General features: G+C 39.4%; 1 long non-coding RNA gene across 1 annotated transcript in view; it reads left to right on the forward strand.

The window, feature by feature from the left end:
* LOC114625017 overlaps positions 1-17173 on the forward strand; it is a 34377-nt gene extending 17204 nt beyond the window's left edge. The window contains exon 3 of the long non-coding RNA XR_003711996.1: positions 16797-17173. This is a non-coding gene — a long non-coding RNA (uncharacterized LOC114625017). The remainder of the gene's footprint in view (positions 1-16796) is intronic.
* Positions 17174-21025: the final 3852 nt, after the last annotated feature.

The following is a 21025-nucleotide window of genomic DNA, read 5'->3' on the forward strand; positions in this document are numbered from 1 at the left end:
ACCTTCCTCCTACAGTTGTATAAAAACTATACCACTGAGGGTTGGAAGAATGAAGGTTTTTATTTTAATGAAGTATTTTCTCATTATTTCTCTTTATATATCTGAAACAGAGCAAAGTCGACTTCGAGTGTTAATTTTATTTTGGAGTAGAGTTCTAAAAGATGTAACTTGGGTACCGATTCATGTATTCACTGAGCACACTGAGAAGCCAGAACACATCCATGCCCTTCCTCAGCTGCTTGATGTTACCTCATTATACCATTTTCCCCTCATCCTCGGCATCAACAGACCTGTTTTCCAGCAGGAGAATTTGCCTTTTTGAGAAAGCTGGGTACTCAGACACACAGAGTACATGACTTTAGACATTGGGTTCTTAAGCATTAAGCATAATGAGTTTGAAGTTCACCTACATCATGACCCTTTGTCTAAGTGTCCTCTATTATGGTGGTTGATAGTATCCTACAGCATGAGTGTATGTTGCAGAAAAGATATTGGCCCCAACAGTGTATTCATCATAGTCCTCAATGCCTATGATTGTGTCATCTTACAGAGCAATGGGACTTCATAGGATCCATGTGGGTCGGATACCACCTAAATCCTTATGAGAAGGAGGGTCAGGGTCAGAAAGGAGTTGCAACAACAGAAGAAGTGGCCAGAGTGGTGTGTTTTGAAAATAAAAACTAGGGACCAAGCAACACAAAAGGCTTTTGGAAAATGAAAATTTAGAGAAATGTGGTTTACTCTATACTTTCCAGGAAGAAGGCTGTCCTGAGAGCATTCTGGTTTCCAACTCCTGACCCCCATAGCTGTATACTGATAAGTCTGGAGGGCTCTAAGCAGCTAAGCTTGTGGTCACTGGTAGTAACTGGTCATGAACTGACCCAAGGACAGCAGTTTGTGTCCTCCAGAGAAAGACATTTGGATTCTTTAAACCTTTGACTAGTTCTGGATAGAACTGCAATCAAAGTTTGGTGTGTACCTTATGAGGGTAAATGCCTAGAGGTAAGGTTCCTGTATCTGTTGTTAAATTTAACTTTGTGGGCATTGCTAAAATGTTTCCTAGAAGGGCTGTCTGGTTGTACATACTCAAAAGTGACAAATGAGCATCCTAGATCCTCTTCTGATTCATCAGTATATGGTACTGTATGCGTGTGCTTACAGAATGAACAATGCCTCGTGCACAGTCCAGTGCTGTATGACTGAGCTGTGTGGTGAGACCTCTTTTTACTATATAAGACAAAGTCTAGCCAATTTGTTCAAGCTGGCCATGAGCTCACTGTGTAAGTGGCTTAGCTTTGAACTGATGACTCTCCTGCCTCAGCCTTTCCAGTATCTGTGATGAAAGGCCTATGCCACCAGGCTTGGCTGCCAAATAACTCAACAATTCTAATATGTGCACAAGTCATAACTAAATACAATTTGTCTTTACTTTCTTCCGATGACTGGCGCTATAGAACATGTCCTATCTCATGTATTTCTTTGCTTACTCATGCATCTTTGTAACATGTCTGTGCATGTCTTTCATCTAAGTTCGTAAATTTGGATGGTGTTTTTATTGTTGAGGTTTTGAGAATTATTCAAATGGTAATCATAAGCACACAATCCTTGTTGGATATCTGTAACCTTCAAATATTCTTAGTCTGTCTTTGTCTCTGTTCTTTCTACAGAGAAAATCTTCAAATTATGATGTGATCCAATTAATTATGTTTTTCTTTAATGGGCTGTATTTGGGGTTTTTTTGAGCCTACTTGGAACTTTCATTCTATTCTAAAGATTTTAATAACTCATGCATTAATTACAGTTGGAGCTATGATCGACTTTGAATCACTATCTTAGAATAAGACAGCCTATTTATGACACCCTTCATGGGTTTACGTGAAGATGTCCACGCCTGCTAATTCCTTTAAAAACACATTCACCTTCTCCATTGAATTAATTTGCATCTTTGTCAGATATAGCTTAGCTGTATTTGCAGTCTATTTCTGGCTTCTGTGGTCCACTCCATTGATCTGTGTCTCCCGTTGCCAATATTATTATAGCAGCGTGACTACTGTAGCATTAGAATTATGTGCTGAAAATAAGTGCTGTAATCACTCCAACTTTATTCTTCCTTCAAATTGATTGTTAGCACCTTTGTATTTCCTTATAAATTCAGGGAATTGGGCAGGGAATGTGTGTACACTAGAATAAGAGCAAAAAAGAAAAAAAAACACCTTCTGGGGTGTCAACATTCAGTGGTATTGCATTAAATCTACATATCAGTTGGGTGTGGTCATTTGAATGAGAATGCCCACCTTAGGTTCAGATATTTGAATACTTGGTTTTCAATTGGTGTTGTTGTGTGGGTCAGCTGTTGGGGGATGCTTGGGGTGGCAGGTGCTTAGATTGCTGAAAGAAGTACATCACTGGGGGTGGACTTTGTGAGTTTGGTCCACTGCCAGTTTACTATTGCTCTTTCCTTCTGTGGTTTGAAGATGTGTGCTTCTGTCTTCCTTCTCCCACCCCCACATCTGTCGTGTGCTTTCATGCTTACCAGCCATGATGAACTCTTATCCCTCTTAAATGAATATATGATTTCTTGGTTTCTTTTTCTGCTGCTTACAATCTTAGGTTACTATCCATCATGGTTGGGGAGGCACAGCAGCAGAGTTTGAGGACCTGGGTCACATAGCTTCTGTCATCACAGAAAGCAGTGATAGATGCATGAATGGTAGTGAACGGTGATAAGTTCATTTTCTCTGCTCTTATACAGGCTAGAAGCCCCTACCTGGGGAATGGTGCTACCCACAGTGGGAGGATCTTCCCACTTCAGGCAATGTAATCAAGCTAATCTCCTACAAACATCTTCAGGCACCCATTTTCTGTGGTACTTTTCTTCCTTTTTTAAAAGTTGATAATTAACACTACTGTCACCTGGGCTGTAATCAGTAACTTGCATTTATCACTTCTTTTGTTGTGACAAAATACACAACAAAAGCTAACTAAGAAAGTCTTATTTTGGCTTACTGTTTGTAGAGATCGTCCATCATGGCAGATAAGGCACAGTAGCTGAAGTGTGAAGCAGCTGGTTACACTGCATCCATAGTTAGGAAGCCGAGAAACAGGAATGCTGGTACTCAACTCTCTTTCTCATTATTTGGTCTGCGAACCCAGTCCAAGGATGGTGTTGCCCACACTCAGGATGTATGGTTTTTTTTTTGTTGTTTTGTTTTTTGTTTTTGTTTTTTTGTTTTCTCATTCAACATTCTGGAGACATTTTCGCATACAACCCTGGAGATATTTCTCTGGTGATTTTAAATCCCATCAACTTAACAGTGGACATTAACCATCAATGAGGGATTTATTGACATTTTCAGGCATTGAGAATTACTACCTATGTCTCTCTAACTTTGTACATTTTTAGCATATGGAACACAGAACCTGTATAAGATCTGCTGCATTTCTTTTCACAAAATGTGTGTGTGTGTGTGTGTGTGTGTGTGTGAGAGAGAGAGAGAGAGAGAGAGAGAGAGAGAGAGAGAGAGAGAGAGAGAGAGAGAGAGAGACTCTTGCTGGTGTCCAAAGAGGCCAGAAGAGAAGCAGATTCCCTGGTGCTGGAGTCACAGGCAGTTGGGAACACCTTGGCATTTGCGCTGAGAACTGAATTTGCATCCTCTGTAAGAGCAGTGAACTCCTATAACCACTGAGCTATCTCTCCAGGCCAGTGCCACATTTATTCCTAATTCGTTTGTTGAAGTACAAAATGACTTCAAATAGTAACCATTCTGTGATTCTAAGGATAAACATTTTTTTATTTGTGCAGCTCTTTTAAAAAGCATATTGCTAGATTTGTTTTTTAAAAATATCTTTTGAGCTTATAATATTGAGACTCATGGCTTTGTGATGGGTATCTTTTTATACTACTTCTGGCGCTGACATCAAGGTAATGTTGCACTTCTAAAAATAGCTGGAAAGTGTTCTTTTCTTTCTACTCTCTGGAAGAGATTTTATAGAACAGATATGATTAAGACTCTGAATATTGGGTGGTTGTTTTGTTTTAAACTGTTAACCACCTCATAATACTTTTTAGATTATTCTAATTATCAGTTCAATCTTGGCCTTGTTTCAATTATTAAAATTAGTCTTACTATAAAAATTTATATTACAAAATTATTATAAAAGTTTAGTCTTTTCTGAGAGTTGAGCTTCCATCTAGGTTGTCCAATATATGTCAAAATTGTGTGGAGATATGCATTTGTACATCTCGTACACATGTCTATTTTCAAGGGACACATATAACAGTAACACAGTTAACACAGTTGTGTATGTAAGTGGATAGGTGCATATAAATAACATACATGTAATGTGAGTTCATGTAAGCATATTATCCATTTGATGTATATGGACAGGTTAATGACATTGATAATCTCTCTTTCTGTCTCCCTCTCTGCCACTCCCTTCTTCTCATTGTGTGTGTACATGTGTATGTCTTGTTACAGTTATAGCTGCTTTATTTCTCTATCCACAGAACTTTATTATTTCTTTTCACTGTTTTCCTGTGTCTGATTCTGCTGTTGGCTGCTCTTGACCACCTCTTTGCTTGCCTTGTCTTTTTTCTTGACCTTGTTTTCTATTCTTTTAAGTAAAATCTTAGCTGGTTGATTCAGAACTTCATGATTTCCTTCTGTAAACTGTTTGATGTCACTAGCCTTTCAGAAGGCATCATTTTTTTTTCTGTATCCTACAACAGTGTGGGATGTTTTAATTTCAATTTCATTCAACCACAAATATTTTATTCAACTTGTGATTGTGTCTTGAATCTGTATGTCTTGTGTGATTTCTGATGTTTATGGGTTTTATTCTCATCTTCATACTGTTTTCCAATTCAATTTCATCTGATTTTTAACTAAATTGTGTACCCAAAATGTTCAAAGTTTCCAGCATTAGCTCAGTACCTCAAAATGTGACTACTTTTGGAGACAGGGCTTTTAAAGTGGTAATTAAGTTATGGGGTCATTAGAACAGGGCCAATCCCCTACTGCTGGAGTCTTTACAATGACAGGATTAGTAGACACTTAACCCAGACAAAGGAAGGACCAGGGAGAGGTGAAGTGACAAACAAGGCAGCTGTCTATGAACCAGAGAATTGGGCTTTACAAGAAAAGTACCAGAATGCTGACCTTGAACTTCAAGCCTTCAGAATCGGAATAACAAACATCTGTTGCTTAAGACCCCTAGTGTACAGTATTTTCTTATGACAGTCCTAACAAAAGAAACACACAGTTCAGAAATATACCTTATGGTATTTAATATTCCACATTTGTTGAAGTTTAATTCATAACCAAGAAAATGGCCTGTCTCATTTAATTTTTTACATACCTTGATGCATGTCTACTGTGCAGTGGTAATAACTTTAATCCAGTTGTCCTGTGATGTCATTCAACCCTTCATATCCTGTCTCATTTTCTCTTTGTATGTTTTTTGATTACTGAAAAATTAGTCTTATAAACACAAGCTATTGCTTAAATTTGCATAGTCAGACTTTTTGTTCTGTTATTAGACACAAATCTGTCCATTTAGGACTGTCACGACTGTTATTTTAGAGTGCCTCAGTTTACCCTTCTGAAGGTAAAGGGTAAAGTTTGTTCTGAAGCCCATTTTTGTTGATATTGATGCATCCCACCCAGTCTTCTATCTATTAGTGATGATAGGTTCTAGTCTTTAAATGTTGCGACCAGCAAACTACCTGTTAGCTATCTTCTCACTGTAGAACTGAAAAAGGGAAGATTAGCTTGTGGACAATTTCATAGATTTAGTCCATCATATCAGGGAGGGAGCTGTGGGGCAAGTGTCTTCCACTATGGTTAACAGAAGGCTGAGAAAGGAATACAGACATGAGCTATAGCAAGGTGAAGCTCCCATGACATATTCCTGCAATGTAATCCCTCTAAACTAGGTTCCTCCTACTGCTTCCTATCTCCTAAGAAGGGTACAGCATCATGAGTCTATCGGGAGATCAAATTATGTGTAAGATTCGAGCTCTCGCCTCCCCAAAGCCCATCAGCTAACAATAAGTTCCCCAGTATACAAAACTATGGGGGAGTAGGCCAAATTAAAACTACCTAGTATGTTTGAGATTGGTTTCTCATTTATAGTTTGTGGTGCCTCCAAGTAAGTCCTGTCCTTATGAAATGTGCCAGAGGCCATGCTGCCTCTCTACCTCATCAGGACATTCTTTTGATTCTATGGGAATTTCCTTTTTTTTATTTAATTTTCATTGTGTATGTTTATGTAACTTTATATGTCTGTGGGAATGTAGGCATGCGGACAATTATTATTAGTACATGGGCAGGGATTAGTACACGGCACAGAGGCAATTCTGGAGTCTTCCTTAATTACTCTTCATTTTATTTTTTCAGACAGGGTCACTCAGTGACTCTGGAGCTCATTGTTTCTGCTAGACTGGCTGGCCATTAATTCCAAGGCGTCCTTCTGCCCCTGCCTCCCCAGAGTAGTGTTCACATAGACATATCACTGTATTGGCATTTTTAATTCAATATTTTATTTATTTACATTTCAGATGTTATTCCCTTTCCCCATTCTCCCCACCATTAACCCCCTATCCTATCCCTCCTCCTCCTTTTTTTGCTTTTATGGTATTAGCATTTTTATGTTGGTGATGATGACTTGAACTCAGGTACTTATGCTCCTGTGGTAAGAATGTCATCAGCTCATCTCTCTCCGCAGCCCCTGCTGTGGAATCTTCTCATAAGCATCCTGACAGCGTGACAATTCATTATCCTTATCATTACCATAAATCATCTTTATCCTATTCATTATCCTTGGGCTCAAAGAAGATCCCTGCCCATGTACTAATAAATAGTATAACTACATCACCTTGTGTTGGTCCCCAGGACACAGAGTAAAGAACAAAAGACTTGACTGTTACACTAAGGTGGAGTTAAGCAAGAAGGGTTCATGTTATACGGGTTAAATGATAAGGCTGTCCAGATGTGGAAAACATGTTACCACATGTCAGGAAGTGATTTGGGAAGCATCCTGAGACTTCTTTCTTTTATTTGCAGTGGTGAGGACAGAACCCAGGGCCTCACCCATGGTAAATATATATTCTAAAATTAAGCTGTATCTGATGTCACTGTGGGCACTCAAAGCCAAGAAGGTTTCATAATGTTGTTCCTCACCATCTCTCTATGGGTCCTCCTTCTTCCTAATCCACCCATGCAAAGATTGCCAGTTGCTATTATGCCAGGCCTGTTTTCTTACTCTGATGCATGTGTAAGTCCAGCCATACCCAGGTACCAATCCACTAAAGACTGGAAAACACTGCTGGACTGAACATCAGTCTGTACCTTGTGATTCTCCTAATCTCTGGACTTTGAACATTTTTTTTTTATTTCTTGCCACTATAGCCACTATAAAAAATAAAAGTAAATTTATTTAACTTTAGTTTTATGTGTTTTTTTTTTTATACTAAAAGCTTTTTTTTTCTGAAGAGGTAGTGGTTCCCACCCATATAGAGCCTTGAGTATATAAACCAAACATCAGAATTAATTTACCAGGACACATGGTTTTTCTCTCCCCACCTCCAAGGCTAATTACAAACAGCAGAGAGTATTTATTATCTGGTAAACTTTTCATTTGAAAACAAAGAAGAAAAAAAGAAAAAATACAAAAGAAAAACCATAGGATCAAATTTAGATTTAAAGCAGTCAAATTTTGTGTCCAGTATTTAATGTGTGAACACATATGAATCTGATGATATCACATATACATTTATTAGTGAATGCTAATCCAAAACCATGGACTATCATCTCCTGTATATGATGTTAGGGCTGGTAGGGTAGTTTGGTGAGTAAAGGCACTTGCCTTCAAGCCTAAGACCCAAACTAGCCTTAGAACTCATATGATGGAAGTTGTTTTTGACCACCATACATGTGCACCATGGACATGTGTCCTTCCCCATCCAATAAAACTTCAGTTTAAAGAAGTCTATGTTAATGATAGAATATTGAAGAATAATGGAAGGCTTGTGTTTACAGCCTCCACGTTGTGCATATTAGTTTCCTTTGTTGACAGTTTAACCTTTATGAGACGCTGTGTAGTAGAACCACTGAATCTATAGTATGTTCACTCATTGAGAAATGAGAGAAGCCACCTGCATGGCTGCTGAGAAGCTGGAAGTCCTGAGTTATTCAACATAAAAATAGTTTTCGATTTTAAATATAAGAAGAGAAAGTCTTGAAGAGATTAAACAACATGTCCAATGAAAACTGTTAGTACATTGATGGCTGAGCTGTTGAATGGCTAGACATCAAGGCCTAAGCACTCAGGACCAAGAACCAGGTCTCCATTGTGACCTAAATATATATTCCCATGGATACTGGGCTGCCAGGTTCTATTTTAGGAGAATAAAATTATTTTGATTTACTGAGGAGCATTTCTTTCTCAGCAACCTGAAAACACAATTATCTTCTCTTTGAACTTCTTCGCTCCTCACGCTTCCCTGTTTCTAGACACCCTTCGGCTCCCACATGGGAGACAGAAGTAGATAAATACATTTTTAAGGCCTATAAGATGATAAATTCTCCTAGCTTAACTGAACAAATGTTTGTGGCTGTTAAGAGAAGCTGTGCACAGGCAGATAACCAGGGTTAACAATTCAGTCACTGTGGTTATTGTGGGGCCTAAGGTTAATAACATTACCTTTCTGTACAAAATGAAGACTGAATTTAATGGAGTACAGGAGACAATGAGAAGAGACCCAGTGTACAGAGTTTATACATTGCTTAGTATTTTGATGCTTAACTCATAATTATTCTATCCAACACACCAATAGAGGATATGTGGGATGGTCTTTATGTTTAAAATCAATAAAAAGCAAAAGTAGGCTGGGGATATATCTCAGAGGGTATAGTGTTATGTAAGATGCAAGGAATCATGAGTTTAATTTACAAGCACCACATAACACCAGGGTATACATGCATGTAATGCCATATGTGTTGGTACATGCATACAATGCCAGATGTGTTGGTACATGCATTCAGTGCCAACACTTGAGGTAAAGCAAGAAATGGCAGACATTTAAGGTCACCAAACTCAGTCACATAGTGAGTTTAAGGCAAAATATTCAATAAACAAGATAAAGGAGATTATTGTTTGGCATTCAAGAGTCACAAAGCATTAAGTCTGCACAAAGTTTAGTGCAGTCAGACTCGTAGCCCACCTTGCCTCTTATAAGTCAAGAAACCATGAGAAAAAATGCTTGACTCTAGTCAAATATTCTGAAGATGAGAGGAAGCCAGCCCAATCCTCTCTACCCTGCAGAAGTCCAATGGCCTAACAGGTTGATGTGATTTCAGTATCAAAGGAATGTGAAGTCAGGCTCCCTGGACATTTCTGAGGCATGCCAGTTAGAAAGTAGACATATATCCTAGGGTGAGTTGCTGTGGAGAAGCAAGGATCCACTTCTTTGGGGAAAGCAGTTAAATTCTGAGTTAGCAATGAAGGAACCCAGGTAGGTCTCAACAAACTCTGTCCCTATGTAATTTGACATTGCAAAAACAAAAATATTACGATTGAATAAACAATCACAAGCCCCTCATGCCACTAGAGAGAAGTTCAAATGGGTGGATTAGTCATCTAAACTAAATGTTTGCCACAGGAAGACTGATTCAAAAAATGCGACATCTCACTGCCTAGAATTGTGTCCTAGAAGACAAAGTCATAGGTTTTTTTCCTAGAAGACAAAGTCAAGGGAGTCACTCGTGACTGCTTAAAGTGCAGAAATGAATTAATGGTTGAGCCCTAAACATTTATAAATTACCCAGTCTAAGGTTCAGAGAACATTGTGGAAGAGGGAGGGGAAAGAATGTAAGAGCCAGAAGCTAGGGAGAAGGGCTGTACACAGCTATCTTCAGGGCATGACACAGCCTTTGTAGACATAATCTCGAAGCAGCTGCAGTTTCCTGCACAAGACTGGGCCTGTCAACAGCCAATCACAGACCAGACCTAGGGTGAGCTCCTGGAGCCCTAACTGTCTTTAGTGAATTATTGGCAACTGATGGATTCTTGGGGAAGTTCAGACATTGCTTTCAGTTGTCATTCCAACAGTGAACCAACCAGCTTCCTGTGGCTATATCCAAATGTGCAGCCAGACAGAGAGCCCTGAGTAAAGTTAGTAAGCCAGAAAACAGAGTAAATGTGGGAAGCAGACTTGGAGAGAGGGAAGATACCACAGGTGGAGGGAGATAATATGAAGTAATGGGTAAGAGTAATCAGAATGTATTATACATATGTATGAGTTTGTCAAAGAACAAATTTAATCAATTTCTAAACAGAATAAACAATGTCTACAGCCATGGACACCATTGCATTTTGGAGAATTGTTTAATGTATCTACTTCCAAGTACATCATGCTTTAAAAAAGCACTAAAGTTTTAGCTAAATTCTTAGAATGAAATTAATAAGCAGCTGGCTGATTCTAACAACATCAGACATAGGAATCATAATTCCTTTAAGGAGAGGCTAGTTTGCCTGTCTTTGTGTGGAGGGCAAAACATACATCAAATAAAAAGCAAACAAACACAAATTAGAATTTAGCCTTCTATACTGGTTTGTTGTATGTCATAACAAACTTCCACTCTCCCTAACACAGACAAACACTTATCATGTAAGCGTATTTTGAGATTGAATTAAGTACATCTGGAGTATATAGTGCTGGTCTATATAAGTGATAGGCATTATGGTTTTGTATATGTAATTATGTTCCCATCTTCTTAACCTGTTTATTTATATTATATAGAGGAGAGCATATGTAAAGTCTATTTCTACCTCATTCAATAAGATTCCCGTTTCATATTAATAGTGCCTGACAGGGAAGGCTCCATATACATTTGCCAAGTGAATGGTCAATGACAGGAAATATAGGGTAGAATTAAGAATAACAACAAATAGCTCAGAGTTTGAACAGGGGATGCAACTCCCTGATGGAATGCCTATGAGGCCATAGGTTAAATCTGGTATAGTCACAAAACAAAAGCCAGAGCAGGTACTGACCCCAGAGGTCTGGTGATAGTGACTCTAGAAGCCTTTTGAGGATTCCAGTGATTGTTGTAGGACCTTGGCTTTTGCAGAGGGTACATGTTACAAATGAACATGTGACTTTTGCATGTGATAGTCATCATAAAAGCACAAAATTATTACTGGGAAGTTCTTGCCTTCTGGAATAGAGGTGAGTAGAGTGAAGACAGGGCCACGTGGAGACAGAAGATAATAGAAAATGTAGTTGAGGAAAATTAGTTGTAGCATTCTGTATACACAGGAGTACATTATATATAAAATTCATTGATGACACACTTCAAATAGTTAGAGAAGCATGTGAAGGTCTCCAACACAGAAATGTCAATATTTGAAAATATGGGAATATTAATTACGCAGGTCTGATCACCTCACATTGTGCACACACACGCACATTTTATATAAATAAATATATATATATATGTGTGTGCGTATATGTGTGTATATGTATGAATTTATGTATGTATGTAGTATGTATGTATATATGTATGTATTGTTATAATTTTGTACCTTGTTATAATTTTGTACCTTGTGAATAGGTACTAATGTTATATGTTAAGTGAAACATTTATAAATCACAAAAAGAAAAAATAATGGCTATAAATGGAGCTCCATGGGCTATTTGCCTTGCAAGAGTAAAGCCTTGTGCTTGATCCACTCTCCAGATTTTGCACAAAACCAAACAAGTGAAGCCTTTTAAAGGCAACACAAATAGATGGGTGTGAACCAGGCCTGGCATTGTCAGCAGCTTATCAGGCCTGTAGTCTCCTTTGAAGAGCTTAAGCTTGTTTGCAAGCACAAGGACTCAAGAACCCACCTTTAAAAAGCAAGGTGTGGGCTGTGCTCTTGTAACTCTACCACTGGCAAGCCAGAGATGGGTAAATCTCTGGTGGTTGATGATCATCCTCTGTAGTTGAACTAGTGGGTCATAGGCAAGTGAGTGGTTCTGTCTCAAGAAGAAGATGAATAGTACCTAAGGAATAGCCCCTGACATTTTCCTTTAGGATACACACACACACACACACACACACACACACACTTGAGCTGACTTTTTGATTTTTTTTTTTTTTGTGGCCGATTGTATTCTAGATGACATGCCCATTTAAAATGGAAAAAACAAGACCACTTAATTTATGTGCTAATGAGCAATTGTTGGGTATTGCCACAAAGATATAATTAAAAACCATTTCCCAAGCACTTGCTTAAAAGAAGAGTCTGTAGGCAGTGTCTTTGTAAGTGGTTTAGGATGTGCACAGGGCTTTCCTGGAGTATATAGACAACAGACACATATTTCTACTGTTCTCTATCTATGGAAGCAGTTTCAGTCACTCCTAAGCAACAGAATTCTAGAAAATCAATCTTACTTGACACCACAAAAACAATTTGTCACCAGCCTGCTCTACTGGATGTAGGGGTTCTACTGAATAAGAGCTCTGCTTTAGAATATGGTCATCTGGCATTGTCGCTGTCATTCTAAAGCCCAAACTGTAGAATGATTAGCTAGATGGGGAATTGACTCTTAACATCATTACCACACAAGTTAAATCAAACAATATGGGGATATACAAGGCCCCTGAAACTCAACCAATTAACTAAAGTCCAAAGACAGTTTTACTGTTTTACTGTCTAAAATAGGGCTGAATAAAAATTGAAAGAGTGATTCAGACCAGAACATCTACTTATTGACTCTCTAATGAGTGATTATGTCCTAGATACTACCTTGTTAGAGGCTGGAAAAAAGCAATGATCCAGTCAAGATCCTTGTTTATACTAAGGTCATAATCTAGGAACATGGGCAAGTAAACATACAATCACAAGAAAAGTGATCAGCTTTTGATAATTATTCTAGGTGTGTATCATAGGCCAGAAGTTATTCTAGTCTTTGAGCATGCATACCTTAACCTCACTTAATCATCAAAACTATGAGGCATAGACAGATTAGGCAATTCACCAAAGGCACATGGACACAGGTACACAACACCAGTCAATATTTCTCTAGGCTGTTCAACCACAATTACCATAATGTGTATATAATGAAAATAGCATAAAGTAGGAATTTGGATGAGAAAGCAACTTAGCAATTATATAATACTATATAGAAGCCAATTGTTAGTTCATTATTTTTTCAAATATCTCTCCAAAGATATATTATTAGAATCTGAAAATGTTTTAGAGAGACTGCCTTGGTTATCAAATATCTGCCTTCAGTGGATGAGGACATTGAAATGCAGAAAGGAGCGACAGCCCTGACTCCACTACTGGTTCCTAGTAACTCTGAGCAGAAAACCATGGTTTATCCCTAAGCCTAGGACTGTATCAAGCCACTTTTCAGAATGTGCCATATCACCTGCACTGAGCAGAAGGCTTGAGAAAGAAGAAAGACAATGAGCTCCAACTATCTACTGATGTTGCCTAGGACCACTGTATGCATTTATCCAGTCTCACACATCTTAGAATGATGTTGTATGTTAGCATTTAGGGCTTTTGAATATTGTCTCCTCTCTATCACATCTGTCTTACTTACCTGTCATTATGGAAATACAGCTAAAAGGTATTAGGAAATAGAAAGCAAGCCATCTGAATCATTCATTCCATATTTTTAAAATGGCTTTTCCAGATTTCTTTTTTTTTTCCTTCAAGTCAAAATGTCTTTTTGTAATGTGGTTTTAAAACTTTTGATGTTTGATGTGTCTATAAAAAGGATAACTGCCAAGAATTTTTGTTTTAATTAAATCTATGACTATTTCCTGTTAGGACCAGAAGGAGAGTTGAAGGAAGGGCAGATTGTATGCAAAAGAACAAAAATGTATTGGTCAAAGTTAGCTGTTTAGGGCCCCTTTTCATGCTACTATACAAAATTTAAAACAAGCAAAATACAGTTTCTTGTTTGTATTGTGTTCTCTCTGTGGACAGCATTTCTGAGCATAATAGACAGGATTGCCCTCTAATTTCTACATACATGTGCATACACACCCAGACACACACACACACACACACACACACACACACACACACTTCCTATCACAAATACACTTTCTAATTAGGGAATCTCTCAGAGAATGTATTTGATTCAAACATGGCCTTTCCACACAAACTTCCTGTCAACAAATTCCAAGGAATCTGAAGGAAATTTGCAAAATGGTCTCAGTACTTGAGGTCAAAAAGTCCCACACTGCAAAAAGCACAAATTAAAAAGCAACAAGAATGCCTTCCTAAACCATATTATCACATATCATTTCCTAATGTGAGACATCAGATTCTTTAAGGGACTAAAGTCAAGGAATCTGTAGGTCTGTCAGTGTCATAACTTCATAGGAATTCCTACCAAGGCCTTCTCCCTATAGCCTTCTGTTTAAGGGACATTTACTCAGCCATGACAATCATCTTCACTCTGACTCTGAGTTGCTATAAGAATTCAGTCATCATATCTAGAGGGACCTGTGCAGAGTGGTAGTAGGAGCCACAGGAGAACAAGGTGTTCTAAGACTTGGTGAAAAGTCATGTTACTATCATCTTGTTCAAGTCCTCAGTACAACAAACCAAAACTGTGACACTTGCAAGGGCTTCTATCTGTTCTCTGGACAGTTAGACAAAACACAGAAAATGGCAGAGGTAAAAATATCTCAACTATCAGTGGAACAAAGCTTAAACAACCCAGAGCCATTTGTGACAGCTGGCAATGTTCCTTCTGAGTCTGCTCTGCTCTAGTGCAGAGTAGAAGGTTGACCAGTAGGCCCTCCTGTACCAACAATATATACAGAAATTGTGAGGGAAAGGCATAGGCCTATCCTAGAGCTTCTTATAGAAGAAGACACAATGCTTTACATTTACACAAATGCTTTCAGTCACCTGAATTACAAGTGGATTTCTAAAATTCATCTAGAATATAGCCTTTATGAAAAACTCATTTACATGTATGGGTTTCTGGGAAGAAAGGTCAGATTTTTCACTGCACTAAAAATAAAATAAAATAAAATAAAAAATTTTCCTCTGTAATTAATATATATTTATGCAATATATATCCAAATTATTGAAATTCTTTTGTTGAGATGTAGAAGATTCAGAGATAAATAAAGAAAACCTTCATCTGGAGAAACAGTTTCTCTAGGCAGAAAGAAATGCCAAGGGGTGGTAAATAAAAATGCATAGACAGGCAATATCCTGTTTATGAGTTGATTCTTATTAACAGTGTGACTTCAATTAGGTTAATCTCTTCATTTCTTTTGCTGTAATAATGCCATGTAGATTTCATGGAGGGATGGGTAATGTTTAAAATAAACGTAATACAAACTTGCAGTGCTGAGCCCTTAATAGGCAATTCTAAATCATAGCTAATTATTTTTTATTGTTATTGTTACTGATATGCTGGGGTTGCCAGAGGGACAGAGACTTTCTGACTTGAGCTTTTTTGGCGACAGTATTTAGAAAAAAATAATACTAACAGTGTCTGGCTGGAGGCCTGTGTCCTGAGTGTTCTGGCAATGTTGTTCTTGGCTGTCCATGGCTGCTGTCTGTCTTTACCTTGAACTGCACTAAGATTAGAGTTTCTTGTAAATGGTGACTTAATTATTCATCAGAGTCTTTTTTTACAATGCTGGGCTGCTTCCCCTATGGGCAGGGAGTGGCCTGAGCTGCTGTTTAGGACAGGAACTGGAGTATTCCATTGTTCCTGTTCAGGGTTCAATTCCTTATCTCTGAAGGAGAGTGCAGGCTGGCTTCTAAGTTTCAGGTGACTCTATTCCTGTACACACACACACACACACACACACACACACACACACTATCCTAGAGGCCTTGTGCTGAGATCTGTGTATGTTGGAAACAGCTCAGGTAAAGTTGAGTGATATCAGTGGAGAGACATCAGAAAAAGAGGCTCTGATGGTTAAGGAGAAAAGCTGTAGCCAGCAAACCAATGGAGGAGCAACAAGTAAAGGGAATACAGGTTCTCTAGTTGGAACAAAATGCAAGGGGTTGGAAAATCTGAAAAGTGGATAGGTTACAACAAATGCAAGTTGACTTGTTGTAGGATCAGGGTAGGTGCTTCTCCTGAGTCTCTTTGCTTTAGATGATCTTGCGAGGTTGTAAAATTCTTCTTTACTCTCCCATTGAGAGCTACCTTCTTTGTGGGAAACTTAGAAAAGGGTGTGGGTGGAGGGAATAACTTCCTCTGCTATAGACATGAAATGATCTGGCCCAGCTCTCTGATAATGACACATATGACAGGTTTCCCTTCTGCTTGTCAGGTATCATGGATGTGTCAACCCACCTCATGTTTAAGATCTACTATTGGTCCTGGCTCCTAAGAAGCTACCTGTAAAGAGAAAGGAGGGGGAAGGAATGGGGAGAGGGAGTGAAAAGGAGGGACCCAGGAATGAGGGCAGCAAATATCCTGGCTTGAAATGTAAAAGACACAAGTTTTGCTTGGAATTCTAGAATTGACAGAAGATCTTTTTGTAGCTGCTTTAATAGGGGTCTCATGTAGCCCAGGCTGGCCTCAAACTCTTACTACATAATGTAAATATTCTCCTGCTTCCAATGCAGGGATTAGCATCTGTACCACACCAGGTATGAGAGATTTTAAAGAAATTTAAGCTGTGATTTGTCTTTCTTTCTGTTTTTAAATAATGTGAGGTGTGGTGGCTCCCTCCTTTTTTATTTTATTATATTTATTTATTTTTATGTATATGGATGTGCAAGCTTAGTGTCTAACTCCTTGGCAGGCCGGAAGAGGGCGTCAGATCCCCTAAAACTGGAGTTACAAGCTGAATAGAGTGGGGCCCAGAAAAATGAGGGAACAACTGACGAACAGCTGTCTTGGTGAGGCCTCACAGAAAATGGAAAAAGAAGGAGAGTATCCCACACACTTGGTAAGGAGCAAACGACATTGATACTAGCGCTAGTGGTTAATTTTTGGAGGCCATGTTTGCAGGAAGTGTGTTTAGAAGGGTACGGTATATCTAGGTTGATCAGGTGTTGGCCTATTTCGCTGAGGAGGTGACAGCAATTTGGGACAGGAGAATTTCAACCAGGCATTTGCCGCAGCCTAAAAGCTGCTTCAGGCGAGAAGAGCAGGGTTAGAAGGAATTGGAAAACTAGAAAGCAGGGCACTGAGGTGTTACAATAGCTGCCTGCTACATCTCCTGAAGAACAAGATGAAAAGTTAGATCTTGAATATGAGAGAGAGAAAGAAAAGGTTCCAGAAAAGCAGTTGTCTTCTCTCTGAGCTGTGTCAGCAAAAAAGAATGGAAAGGCTGTTTCAGAGCTCTCCTAGGAAGAGGAGGAAATTCAGCAGACGTCCTGAGTTTCTCTTTGACTCCTAGATGTCTTTGTCTGTTGTCTGTCCTTGGTGCGCCAATGTCCATGTGTGTCAATTGTTTGTTTTTTGTTTCGTTGTCTAAATGTATGTTCTGTGTTACATGTTCAAAAGACAAAAACCGTTACGTATCCAACCCTTGGTCTAGTTTAACTTTGTTTTAAAGGCAGTCTTAATATACACAGCAGAGGCTGATAAGCTACCCTACACCTGTAGCTAAGAGTTGAGCTGAGCCGAAAAAGCCTTTCCAGGAATTGATTGTTGGCATAAGCTGCTTTAAAAAGAGACCAGTAGCTTTTGGATTCTATAAAGAAGCTAAGAGTTGTTTTGTCCTAGAAAAATCATTGTGACAAGGTGTCCTTATCTTGAAATTAGAGCAAAAAAGCAAGACATTTTGGTTTGATCTAAATATATAAGATATATAGCCATTCCATTTTGTTTCTAATTGGTTTTAAAAGTGTAAATATGTTCTACATTTCTTGGTTATAGATTATTGGCTTATAAGTTATTGAGTTTGATTAAAAATTTGCAACATTGGTGACCGAAAGTTCGTTTAAAATGGTAACTCAGGGTTGGAGTCATTCAGAAATCAGACATATAAAAGATTTAAAACAATGTCTCTTTAAAAGATATTAAAAGCTGCACTATCATGCATTCATATGTAAGAATTGACAACAAAACTTTGTAACATAAAGGTAATCTACTTGGTGTTGATTTTAGAGAAAATAGATTGTTTACATTGGTTTTGCTTCTCTACACATGGGAGAAGCCTCTAGAAATGTAATTGATCATTGCTTACAAGCCTTTAATGCTATGAGATTACCTAAAGTCCTCAAAACGGACAATGGGCCAGCCTATACTAGAAACAACTTTATATCATTTTGTAAAAATTTGGTATTGAATATAAAACTGGAATTCCTTATAAGCCAATGAGACAAGGAATTGTTGAACGTGCACACCGCACTCTAAAAAATTGGCTCCTTAAAACTAAAAGGGGGGAATTATACCCTCCAAGGTCACCAAAAGCACATCTTGCTTTTGTGTTATTTGTTTTGAATTTTCTGCAAACTGATGCTAAGGGTCAGTCTGCAGCAGATCACCACTGGCATCCAGTCACTTCCAGCTCATTTGCCAGGGTCAAATGGAGAGACCCTCTAACTAATACATGGAATGGTCCTGATCCTGTTTTAATTTGGGGTCGTGGTTCGGTCTGCATTTTCTCAGAAAAAGAAAATGGAGCCCGATGGCTGCCTGAAAGATTGGTCCGTCAAGTGGACACAGATCTTGAGCCTAATAATTGCGATTCTGATGATGAAGATGGCTCAAAATCCTTATCTACCAGCTGATTTAACTTGGCATGTAGTCTCCATCTATACTTAAAGCCACTCACTATACGTGATGGCCAGAATTTGTGTCTGAATCCCTGTCAACCAACAGTTGGATTAGACACTGGAACATTTCCACTCCCAACCTTATTTCCTACATTGCTTGGATAAATCATGTTGCTCTTAATCTTTTGAACTTTTTGTCTCAAGCAGATAGGTTGCCTTCACACAGGATCACTCTCGACAAGCCCAGCCATTCATCATGGCAGTTATCCATCGCTATGAAGAACTGCATCAATTGCATGCCCATAGATCCTTGGTCTGAATGTGGCTTTGGTCTATTTTGGGGAAGAGTGTGCCACTGATGGCCGGTTAGTCAGAGTTGGGTAAGAGTGTCTTGAGCTCCTATAAACCTAAGGCAGAGGGGTACACCAATGCTGTGTATCCCCTCAAAGATGGGTAATATAGGAAGCAATATAGATGCCAACCTAAGCCAGGCATGGTCTCCCGGCCACTCTGTACCCCAGATGGGATGAAAAATTGTACCCCATCCAGCTGCTGGCACTGCTCATATTTATAAAACTAAAAAGGGGGAATTGTGCTCTTCCTCCAGCCTTGAGCAGGCCCGAGACCTTGCTTACCACAAGAGACCAGATAATAGGATCTAAGTGGAACTAACCACCTTGGCTGCATATCAATAGACACCTAGGTGGAGTCACCCACCTTGGCTGAACATAGATCCTGCTACAGATACTTGAAAGAAGAACTGCCCCTGGGCTTGCCTTGAGACATCTCCAACCATGACCGGTGACCAAGAACAGATTATCCCACCCAACTCTCCCGGCTAAAACTAGGAAGGGGTCGGGTGGGGTTCTTCCCTTTAAATTGAAAGCTTAACATTAAAGCATTGAGCCTTGATCAGAGAACTTTGTCTTGGCTTCATCTTGGCTTCATCTTTTCTTGCTCTCCGTCCCCTTTTTGTTCCCAGCTTTCTTTTCATGTGAACCCGTTCAACTCATGGCCACAGGCGGCTACAAGGGAAGGGGGTGGCAAACAGCCCCTTTTGTAGCAAGCCAGGCCTACCTGGCTATTTCCAAGTAACTGTTAGGCGGAGCCTAGAAGAAAGTCTAACAGTATCTAAAACCCCAGAGTCTCTTACATACCTGAGTTAGCCTCACCTCCATGTCTGTCCAAACTTTCTGCTTGGTGGGATCCCCAGCCTCACTTTGAGTTGACACATGAATATGAATGAATGAACAAGTGAATGAATGACTGAATGCAGCGATGGAGGAGTGTCTATTCCCTCTGCAGTCTGCAGAGGTGATGTCTCTCCTGGGAGGAACATTGACCAACATGAGTCAGAACCTTGGTAACCTATTGATTTCCCTGGCTGGCTCCCCACCTATTGATTGCAGTGGACTTGCTGCCGGAGCTCTTTAGGTCCGTTTCTATCCCTGTCACTTTAGCTGACTGTTTGTTACTATCATTACACTCTGGGATTTGAGGTGGCACTGGGCTCACCCTACCCACTTAGCCCAGTATCCTGTAGGGTGCTGGAGCCAGACTGTTGGTCACCTTCAAACCAAGTGCTCTCCTTCCTAAATGTCACAAGGTGGGGCCACAAGGGAGGCTAGTAGGAGCCAGTGCACAACATTGTACCTTGGAGGGTGGGGATCCCCCTCCTCCAACCTATATCGTCTTTCAAGTATTTAGACACCTGGGCCTTTTTTTGTACAAACAGACCCTGCTCACAGCAGGTGAGTTGGCTATATTTGTCACCACCACTCCTTGCATCCCCCCCGCAGTTCTGTTCTTTTCCTTTTTAAAATACAGTCCCCACAATAAATTAAACTTTCATGGCTCCATTTCCTTCGCTCCTATTGCGGAACCCTGACATATTTCCTGAAGGAAATACTTTTGGGATTATAATTGAAACACAATCATTCATAATGGAAGCAGGGAGGCCGAGAGTAATAGAGTTAGCTCTCCTTTCTCAGGGCAGACATGTTAATTACATTTTCTATTTCCGCTCATTACCTCGGAGCAGGTCTCTGTGGGCTGCCCTGTTTCTCCGATGCCTCCTTAGCTGAAGGCATCTGGAGAAGGCACAGCTGAAGCCATGAGCTCCTTGATAAAGGTTCACTTCATTCAGCCATAGTTCAGTTTCTTTGTGGTTATCAAAGGGGTCCAGCACTGAGCTCGGAGTCATCTACAGAGCTGGCCCTACTGGGCTTGCAGCTTCCTGAACTCACTCAGCCTCCTGAATCCAGACTCTATTCAGACTCCTTCCCTCTGAACATGCAGGGGCCAT

Source organism: Grammomys surdaster, unplaced genomic scaffold, assembly GCF_004785775.1.
Source record: "Grammomys surdaster isolate TR1022 unplaced genomic scaffold, NIH_TR_1.0 212, whole genome shotgun sequence".
Taxonomy (NCBI): domain Eukaryota; kingdom Metazoa; phylum Chordata; class Mammalia; order Rodentia; family Muridae; genus Grammomys; species Grammomys surdaster.